Genomic DNA, 10,650 nt, shown 5'->3' with positions numbered 1-10,650 from the left:
AATACACTATCAGTTTGCTTGAATCTAAGGCTTTAGAGCAGGGTTTCTCAACTAGAGTTCTGTGGAAACCTAGGGTTCCATGAGAGGTCACTAGGGGTTCCCTGGGAGATCATGATTTATTTAAAAAAATATTTCAAATTTGGGCAACATGCTCTTGCAGTGATGAGCAGAGACTGAACAAAAATCTAGTTACAACTCTTTCTGAGCTCTCTGGTAGTGCGCTGTAGGACTGTGTTTATTTGGTTGAATCCATTCTTAATTTTTAACGCGAGATAGGGGAGACCGTTGATAACAGGTAAATGCTATATTGCAGGGAGGGAGGAATATATTGCAGGAAGAGGGGGGGAGAAGTGCATTTTTCAAGAAATTAATAGACTCATCCAACTTAGTCTGTGACATCAGCCTCTTCCTCCTGCGACTTCTCCCTGTGGTTTTCCTGTAGTTATTTTATCCCATTATTTTAAATAAATTTCATACATGTTTATTCAGTCATATCTGAGGGTCCAACAGGGCAATTTTTGAAAAAGATCTGTAAGAGAGGAGGATTCTAGAATGGATAATACTGATAAGTTTAATACTGATCATGTTAATGAAGAATTTAAATCTTCTCATGCATTTGTACATCAACGGATTCAAAAAAAGTCTATCTTTGCAATGAAAGCTATTTATCAATGGGTTTTACACGGACTGGTGATCCAAGTTGTCCTATTCTGTTGTGCCTCTGTGACAAACAATTTACAAATGCAGCAATGGCTCCAGCAAAATTAAAAAGACACTTAACTACAAATCACAGCCATATGACAAGTAAAAGTTTTGATTATTTTAAACAGCTATTGGAATTACAGAACAAACAGAGTAAAGCTTTTGTTAATAAAATGAGAGTCAGTAAAAAAGCCCAAGAAGCAAGTTATTTAGTAACAGAACTTATTACACAGCAAAAGAAAAGTCTCACTTGGGTGAGAAAGTAATCATGCCAGCATGTAAAATAATAGTGGGAAAAATGCTAGGACCAGATGCAGTATAAGAAATTGAAAAGGTTCCACAGTCAAACAGTACAGTAAGTCGTGTATTGATGACATGTCACATGATGCTGAAGAGGTTTTGTGTGATAAACTGAAGAACAACAGTTTTTCTATTCAAGTTGGTGAATAGATATCACCAATAAATGTTATGGCATTTGTAAGATTTGTAAATGGTGGTAAAATTCAAGAAAACCTTCTCTGCTGCAAAGAACTACATGAAACATGCAAAGGCCATGATGTATTTAATGTTTGCCTTTGTATCTGGAAACAAAAATCTGTCTTGGAGGAACTGTGTTGGCAACTTTACTGATGGTGCTCCATCAATGGTTGGCTCCATGAGAGGTTTAATTTCTCTTGTAAGAAAAGAAAATCTTGCTGTTGTCACAACACACTACTTTTTTCACAGAGAGGTGTTAGTGTCAAAAACTCTTGGAGATTAAATGAAAAAAGTTCTGGATGATGCTACAAAAATGGTTAACTTTATTAAACAAAGACCAGTTCATTCAAGAACGTTTAAATAACTGTGAAAACCTGACAAGAGCACACAAATTTCCTGTTACACACAGAAATACAGTGGCTCAGCAGAGGAAGTGTTCTCAACAGGGATTTTGAGCTGAAGGCAGAATTGCAAGAGTATTTTCAAGAAAATAATATTCCATGTTTTGCTGAGTGCTTTGAAAATGGAGAATGGTTGCAGAAACTAACATACTTAGTGGGCATCTTTCATCAGATGAACAAGTCTTTGCAAGGCACTGGAGAAAATGTTTTGACTCAAGTGACAAGATTATTGGATTTAAAAGAAAACTGAATACAGTGGTACCTCGGGATACGAACTTAATCCGTTCCGTGACTCTGGGCGTATCCCGAGTTGGTCGTAACCCGAAGGAAATTTCCCCATAGGGTTCAATGTAAATCCGGTTAATCCGTTCCGCCCTCTGAATTTGGTCGCACCCCGAGGCAAATTTCCCCATAGGGTTCAATATAAATCCGGTTAATCCGTTCCGCCCTCCGCCCGAATTTGGTCGCAACCCGAGGCAATTTCCCATAAGGTTCAATGTAATTACCGTTAATCCGTTCTGGCGTCCACGGACCACACGGAAAGCGGCCGGGCGCGGCGTGGTGCGGCGCGAAAATGGCCGGGTGCGGCGCGGCGTGAAAACGGCCCGGCGCGGCGCGAAAACGCGCGGCCCGGCGCGAAAACGGCCCGGCCCGGCGCGGCGCGAAAACAGCCCGGCGCGGCGCGAAAACGGCCGCGGACCACGCGGCAGGGCCGGAAAAACAGCCGCGGACCACGTGGCACGGGCGGAAAAATGGCCGCGGACCACGTGGCACGGGCAGAAAATGGCCGCGGACCACGTGGCACGGGCGGAAAATGGCTCGTACCCCGAGGCGGAGTTCGCAAACCGAGGTAAAATTTTGGAGCCAGAGCTGGTCGTAACCCGAAAAATTCGCAAGCAGAGGCGTTCGTATCCCGAGGTATCACTGTATTTGGAAAAATCATGTTGCAAAAGGAAATACTGAAATGTTTCCACTGCTATTTGGGCTTGAGAGTGAGGAAGGATACCAAAAATTCTCGAATCTAATTGAAAACCACCTGGAAGTACTGCAGAACAAAACTGATCAGTACTTTCCCTCCCTTTCAACACAAATGTATGACTGGGTGAGGGATCCTTTCTCTGCATCTTCTGCTCAGCCTGAGAACTTCACTTTGAAGGAAGAGGAAGAATTTTGTGAGCTGCGATCTGATCACAACTCAAGACGAGATTCACTGATCTGCCCATGGACAAGTTCTGGATTTCTGTGAAAGAAGAGTATCTTGCCGTTCGTAGGAAGGCAGTGAACTTTTTGCTGCAGTTTTCAACTTCCTACATGTATGAGCAAGCTTTTTCTTATTTAACAAGCATCAAAAGCAAAGACAGAAATCGTATTTCGGTTGAAGATGAAATCCGTGTGTGCTTATCTCACGTTTGGCCCAGAATTGAGTGTTTGTGCAGCAAAAAACAAGCACAGGTTTCATATTCTGTAAGCCACCTGGAGTCACCGTGAGTTGTGTGGCCATATAAATTGCTTAAATAAATAAATACATAAATAAATAAATAAATAAAAAGAGGTAAGTTTCATTTTTTATTTTTAGTTTAAGAACGTTGTTAATGCGCATATACAGGCCTACACATGAAACAAATATAATTAACTTGTAACTTCTGGCCTATATTTGAACTTGAATGTGCAGGGTTTCCCTGAGGCCTGAAAAATATTTCAAGGGTTCTTCCAGGATCAACAGGTTGAGAAAGGCTGCTTTAGACTCAAGGCATTTAACAGTTTAATGTGTATGTTTTTCTCAAACACCTTGAAGGAGAAAGAATGAAAGCTGACTATGATTGCATAAAATATTTTTCTTCAGGAGCAAGGAAAGTTAACCTTTCCACACTACCAAAAATTAGTTTACATAATTTATCATAACCCAAATGCTGATTAACATTCTTAGTTGTTGGCTGAGATGATATCTGTCTTTATGAGTAATTATCTCATATGCCAGAATTCTGAGGCCAAATGAAATAATTATAGCTACTCACTGCTTTTGAGACAAGAGGTCATAAACTAAGTCAGCAGTGAAAAAAGGGTGATATATTTGTTAGTATCTATTTCATACAACATTTATAACTTAATTTGGAAAAGAAGAATAATCCAGGTGAACATTAATGACAGCTATTGAGTTACTAAATTGCATAAATACTTTTTGTTCTTGAAATTTATTTCTGTCAGCACTTGGGTGAAATAAATGGACTATTGATCCAGATTAAAGATAACTTTGTCTGAATTGTTCTACACAACGTTTACTGGGCTCTGTTAGAGTTAAAGCAAGATGTAGACATACATATGACACTTCTAAAATGGCCTCTAATGTCTAATCAATAAGTTGAGAAAATCTGTCATGTTTTGATAGTCAATACTACATTACAAACACTAGACTTCTGTTTGGAAAGGCCAATTTTGATTTTAAGATTTCTTGGATAAACTTCTCAGATGATAATATCAATGTGAACCAAACTGGTGAATCTCCTGAAAATTCTAGCAAAAATATTTTTATTACTTGATGTCACAGCCCCCTATTTATTTGGCACTGAGCAGACAGAATTAATGGTTTATTTTCTAAAAAGCCTTTCTCACGTAATACTTTTTACACAGTCGTATTGCCTGGTTCAGTTATGATAGGTAGCCTTCCAGGACCTCTGCAGGTTGGTAGGACTGATTTGTTTTCGTTCTTAAATAACTTTCTTAAATTTTAAAATAGAAACAGTAAAAACTAACAAAAACTAACATTAAAGGAAGAAAATAAGAAAAAGAAAGGAAAATTAGAAAAAAGAATGACCAAGGTCAAAAGTGTGAAAAAACAAAAAAAGAAAAAGAATTGACTTCTGACCCTCCTCACAACAGACGTAAGTAACAGTATACATCAATCTCTTGTTCTAAGTTTAAAACATAATTTTTATTATTATGATAAACCCATATTATTTCTAATAATCAAATCCATACAACATAATTTCATTTTTTCCTGTTTCCTGCAGAAAGTCCAAAAAAAAGTTTTCAATTAACGTTAAAATTACACAATATCTTTCCTCAAATCAAAGCCATCAAGTTTACCATTTCAGCCAACTCCATCAGCTTCACCATCCATTTTTCCATTGTAGGTAATGTCATATCCTTCCACCTTTGTATATATAAAAAAACTTACTGCAGTTATCATATATAAGAACAAAAATTCCATAAATTTAATAACAAATATATTTTAACCTTATTCAAAAATAAATCCATTTTATAATCCAATTTATCATTTTCTCTGAAAAAAAAAAGCAAATGAAATCTCTCCCCCTTTATACACAAATCCTTAAAACTTCATTATTCAACCTGGTCAGAAAAAGATCCCATTAATACCTACCAAAAACCTCAACGTTTATATTAACCATAATCAAATACGTTCACTTTGTAAAGCTTTTGTTTTGTTTTGTCTTGAAAGGATTAATCTTTAATCCTTTCAAATAGTATCCCACAAGTTGATTCTCCATCATTCTCTCCTTGTCTTCTCCCAGAAATAGGAGAATTCTTATGCCCTGGTCATCTCCCATATAGACTATTGCAATGTGTTCTACATGGGGCTATCCTTGAAGAGTATCTGGAAGCTTCAACTGGTCCAGAATGCGGCCACACGGGCGATTTTAGGTGCGTCATATATAACCCCTTTGCTCTGTGAGCTGCATTGGGTTCCAGTTTGCTTCTGGGTCCAATTCAAGGTGTTGGTTATCACCTTTAAAGCCCTACATGGCATGGGTCCAGGTTACCTGAAGGACCGTCTCGTCTCTGTCACATCAACCCGTCCCACCTGGTCATGCAGAGAGGGCATGCTACGGACCCTGTCTACAAGAGAATTTCATCTGATGGGGTCCAGGAGTTGAGCCTTCTCTGCAGCAGCCCCTGCCCTTTGGAACACTCTTCCCCCAGAAGGGAGGTTGGCCCCCTCCCTATTAGACTTCAGAAAAAAACTGAAGACCTGGTTTTGTCATCACGCATGGGGTGGAGATGGGAATAGTCAGCTTTGGGGTTGGCTGGTTCCCTAGTCTTACCTTTGACCGATATTATCTGGTCACAGGCTGAAGTAATATCACCATCTCTTGGATTTCATTGTATTTAATAATTGTATTTTATATTTGTATTATTTATGTTTTTACTGATTTTAAATTGTTTTGTTGTGAACCGCCCAGAGTCCCTCCTTGTGGGGGAGTTGGGCGGTGATATAAATTTGATATATAAATAAATAAATAAATAAATAATAGCCCCAGTAATTTCTCTTTGGAACAGCCTCACCAATTCATCACATTCCTTTTGCAAATCCAAGATAAAAAGTTGAAGTCACTTGTCTTTTCCATTATTTGTATGTCCCCTTTGATCATGGTGACATCAGTTGATTTAATTTGTAAATCCATTCTGACATCCTTTGGCATTTTAAAATCCATTTTCGGATCCACATCTTTGTTCATACTAACTTCATAATCCAGCATTTTTTCGAACTCCAAATCCACATTCAAGTCAATCTCTACCTCCATTTCAAAATTAACCATCTTATCCAATCTTTCCTCTATCTTCTTTTCAAGGGACTTGAATTTAGCCCCTAATTCATCAGACATTGATTGGAGTAAACTTAACAGAAGTCGTTTTATCTTCTAACGGCTGTTCCAAAGGGCCTCTTCTAGCCATTTTCTTTCTTCCCCCCAAAGCAAGCAACTGTAAGTATTGTATAAGTGAAAGTAAGCAGACAGTTCACGCCGTCTGGTGCCTTTCAAGCTATAATTGCAGGCGCACGCCAATACAAAAAAAGCTCAAATTACTACAAAATTCTTTTGTTTTGAAAATCCAGCCAATTAACAGGCATATCACAGAAAAACAAAAAGTTGTCCCATAGAAAAGTCAGATCCAATTAATACAGATGGAGCTTTGTAAAATTAAACTTATAACAAATCTTCCTGTTTCACCACAAGTAACCTCTCTCCCTCTCTCTCCCTCTCTCTTCTCCTTATCTTCCAGCTTTTTGCAAGTTATTCAAAGTACAATAAAACTCAAATTCTTCTTTTAAAGCTATAGTCCCAGAAATAATGAAAAAACACCAAGAGAATTATCTGTTGCAAAGGAATGTCTCTCTTACATTAAAACATTGTTATATTGCAAAGTTCAGATACTTTGGTCACCTAATGCAAAGAGAGGACTCTTTGGAAAAGATCCTGATGCTGGGAAAGATGGAAGGCAAAAGGAGAAGGGGACAGCAGAGGATGAAATGGTTAGATAGCATCACTGAAGCAATGAGCATGAAACTGAGCAAACTCAGGGAGGCAGTGAAGGACAGGAAGGCCTGGCGTGATATGGTTCATGGGGTCACGAAGAGCCGGACACGACTTAACAACAACAACAATTATTAGAAATGGGGTCTGGCTGGCTCTAGTATCCATATTTAGGCTGCACCACAGCTGTGAACAAAGGTGGATCCCCTGCCTCCCAGCTGCTCGCTTGCAAGCCATTCACAGAAGCTTCCATTTTTGCGATTAGCTTACGAGGAACTGCCATCACGGAGACCAAGTGGTCAAATTTCTCACTTCCTCCTTGATCTGGAGCAAGTTGGGTGGCCAGTGCTTGCTGCCAGCCACTGATCCAGCTGTGATGCCATCTCCCCTCTCACAGATGACTAAGGCACAGTTGTCCCCACCAGAAGCCTGTAGGACTGATTTGGATGGTGTACTCAAGGTACCTAATGGATCCAACTGATTTCCAGAGAGACGTGGATAATTTCCCAGCTCTTTGATGGGTAGCTCCATTCAGTGCCTAGTAAGCAGCTGACATCAGCAGCTGGACGATGGTTGTCCCTATGTGACCTCTTTCTGGGGGCTGACCCCTGGGGTCATTTTGGTTTATCAAGGCCCTTTGGGAGATAAAGCACCAGAAACAATGTCTGGAATGCCAGTGGAGGAAGTCTAGAAGCAAATCCAATTGAGCATGGATATAGGTCCATGTTTGGGCCTACACTGCAGCAACAAGAGGGGTGAAGTGTGCTTACTCCTCCTTCCTCATGGTATCAGATGGCTTGTATAGGATAATGAATACCATTCTGGGAGGAGACAGTCTTGTGGTCTTCCCTGGGGCACTATGACCAGCTTGTATAGCATTTTGCCATAAAGTAGCTCAGACTTGCTATGGCTTTGACTCTGCATGGACAGAGTCTTTTGGTGACTGTGGCATTGCCTTGCCTTTATATCTGCAATTCCTTTTGTTTATAACTTCTGAGGAAGTGGGTAGGGTGTTGTCTTAGCTGTCTTCTGCTACTTGCTGGATCCCCCTCCCAGTTTGCATGGGAAACAAGTGGGTTGGTGACCATTTTGATCCCGGATATAATCAATGTCTCATTATGGAAGGTGAGTTTCTGACAGCCTTGAAAGTTGCTGTGGTTGTCCCGTTCTGAAGAAGCCATCTCTGGATCCAGTGATGCTAAATAACTACTAAGTTATTGGTAGTTGGGGGAAGTTGGTGAGATGGTAGTGATGGACCAACTTTGTAGCATACTAAATTAAATTATCTAAATTAAAGTAGATTATCTGGACCCTTTATGGTCAGGATTCAGGCCCTTAAAGAACACCCAGAAGCTACAGTTGGTCCAAAAATTGCACTGACTGTGTCCTACCTGAATTGCTTAAAACCCATTGTCCATGGTGAACACCTCTTTTTGCATCTCTTTTTTTCTTACATTGACCAGACATGACATATCCCCAAGGACTGGGAGGCTGGCCATAGTATTCTTAATATACAAGAAAGGGAACAGAGAAGACCCAGCTAAATATAGACCCATCAGTCTACTGAGTATAGCAGGTAAACTATACACTAAGCCTCTAAATCAGAAGCTTTTAGAGTGGATAAAATCTGTATGTATATCTAACAAGAACAAACTGGATTCTAAGAGTGCTCCACCATGGACCACATTTTTGTACTTGCACCAGGGTCCACATTTGCAGCTCCAAGGAACATTCCCAACACAGTCGTCAGGCTCAAGAGGCAAGGGCATGGAGGCTAGTCATAATATACTAGCTGAAGATTACATTCTTCCCCAATGCCTGGTACTGTTACTAAGAGGCAATCTACCCCCCCCCCCCCGCGACCATGGTTATCAGCAGTGAACCAGAGATTGAGACTCTCTGGGCTTGCTGTGGATTTGCCTCTGGTTTTGACCAGGCAGAAAAGACAGCCATGCTACCACCAACATAGTAGCCAAATTTTGCATGGAGGCAGTGAAAACATGGCAACAGTCAGTACAGAAGTAATACATTTTCCAGCCAGGACCCACTTTATTCATTTTATTTCCCTTGTTTTATTCTTTTTGTTGTTGCTGATCTTTGATTGTATTAATAAAAATTGATTTGGTCCAAAATTCAGTGGCTTGCATACTCTATGGTTCCCAGTTTTGCACTGGTTGCTGATTGGTTTCTGGGTCTAATTTAAGGTGCTGGTTTTGACCTATAAAGCCCTTTATGGCTTGGCACTTGGTTACTTACAGGACTGCCTACTGCAGCGAGTACTGGCCCAACTGGTTAGATCTGTTAGGGGGAAACTATGACAAGTCTTGTACTTCTGAGAAGTGGGGGCGGGGGGCAGAAACAAGAAGTGTTGCTTCTCTCTGAGGCAGCACCAATAGAGATCAGACTGGTTCCCTCTTTGTTGATCTTTCAAAAACTCTTGAAAATTAAGCCGTTTCAGAAAACTTCCCATGATTTGCTTTGATGTTGCCATGTTTATTTGTATTTTTATGGTATTATCGTTTTTGTTTTAGTGCTGTTTTATTCCTATTTATGACTGTTTTTTTTTTAATAATTGTACTGTGGATGTTTTAATTGTACTGTTTATTCTGTATCAGCCACTAAGAATCTTTTTGATTGCAGCAGGATAAAAGTACATTAAATAAATAAAGATAAATAACTGGTGCAAATGAGTCAGCACCTTATCATTTCATGACAGACTTATTCCACCACTAGATCATTTTTTAATTTATTGGCTAGTCCCATATCAGAAATGGAGGATTTCGTTTGAGATTGTCTTTCATTTACTTTTCACATTCTATAAAAATGTAACAGTGCTCAAAAAAAGAAAAAAAGTATTAAGATGGACCTACTTAACAACATCCAAGCAGAAGGCCTAAAATATTTCTGTCCAGGCATATTCTGCAGTAAATTCTGAACAGATTCTGCAACTAGAAATCCTATTCAAATTGGAGATGTCTAATTGTAGTTTTTATTTGGAATTATTTATAATTGTTGCCTTTTCTTGTCTTACATTCCCTTTTCTTACTAAACTCATTTTTATATCTAGAGTTGGATTCATTAGTTTTAAGAGTTAATTTGTGTTTTCAGGGTGTTCTGCAAGGGTACATTTTATGTTTTCAAGCTTCAAAAGATTCAAAGGATCTTCTTTTGTATTTTCCCCCTACAGCTGGACTGGAGAGGTATTTAGTACAGGTCTAAGAACTCCCCAGGTAGAGGAGTTAAGCATCTTTTATAGGGTAAGCCTTGGCAGAAGGAGCCCACCAATGAAGTTTGAAATGTTATGCCTTCTACCTCTTAATCTTTGGTTTCTCATGAAAATGACTAGGCAAGCCTTCAAGCCTGTTTAACCCATCTTCACAAATTCAATTCATAAATTCACCTAAAATGATAATTTATTTTCTAAATTCAGTTATTTTTGTGAATTTATATGATTCAAAGCATAGGAATTTGTGATTTAAATGTTACCAAAATAAACCAAAGTGAACATAATATTCTAACAGTTATGGAACACAAAACATTTTGTTCCACAGGGAAAGGTCATCTTCTGGGCACATTACCAAGCAAATGACAGCTTTATCATTTCACACTAGTTGCAAAGCTTTACAATTAAATAACTTCACTCCTTAAAAATGCATCAAGAAAATATGCTAAAACAATATGGCTTTTTTTCTGGATGCTTAAAAAAAAGCAGCACGCATTTAAGCAGAAACTGACACTGTAAGTATAGGTGGCTCTACCCATGAATTATAAGAGTTTATAAAAAGTAACATGCCATTAAC

Source organism: Python bivittatus, unplaced genomic scaffold, assembly GCF_059951505.1.
Source record: "Python bivittatus isolate LINGU-HERP-01145 unplaced genomic scaffold, Pbiv_v1 ctg000700_np1212, whole genome shotgun sequence".
NCBI classification, from domain to species: Eukaryota; Metazoa; Chordata; class Lepidosauria; order Squamata; family Pythonidae; genus Python; species Python bivittatus.
This window is presented reverse-complemented; position numbering follows the sequence as displayed.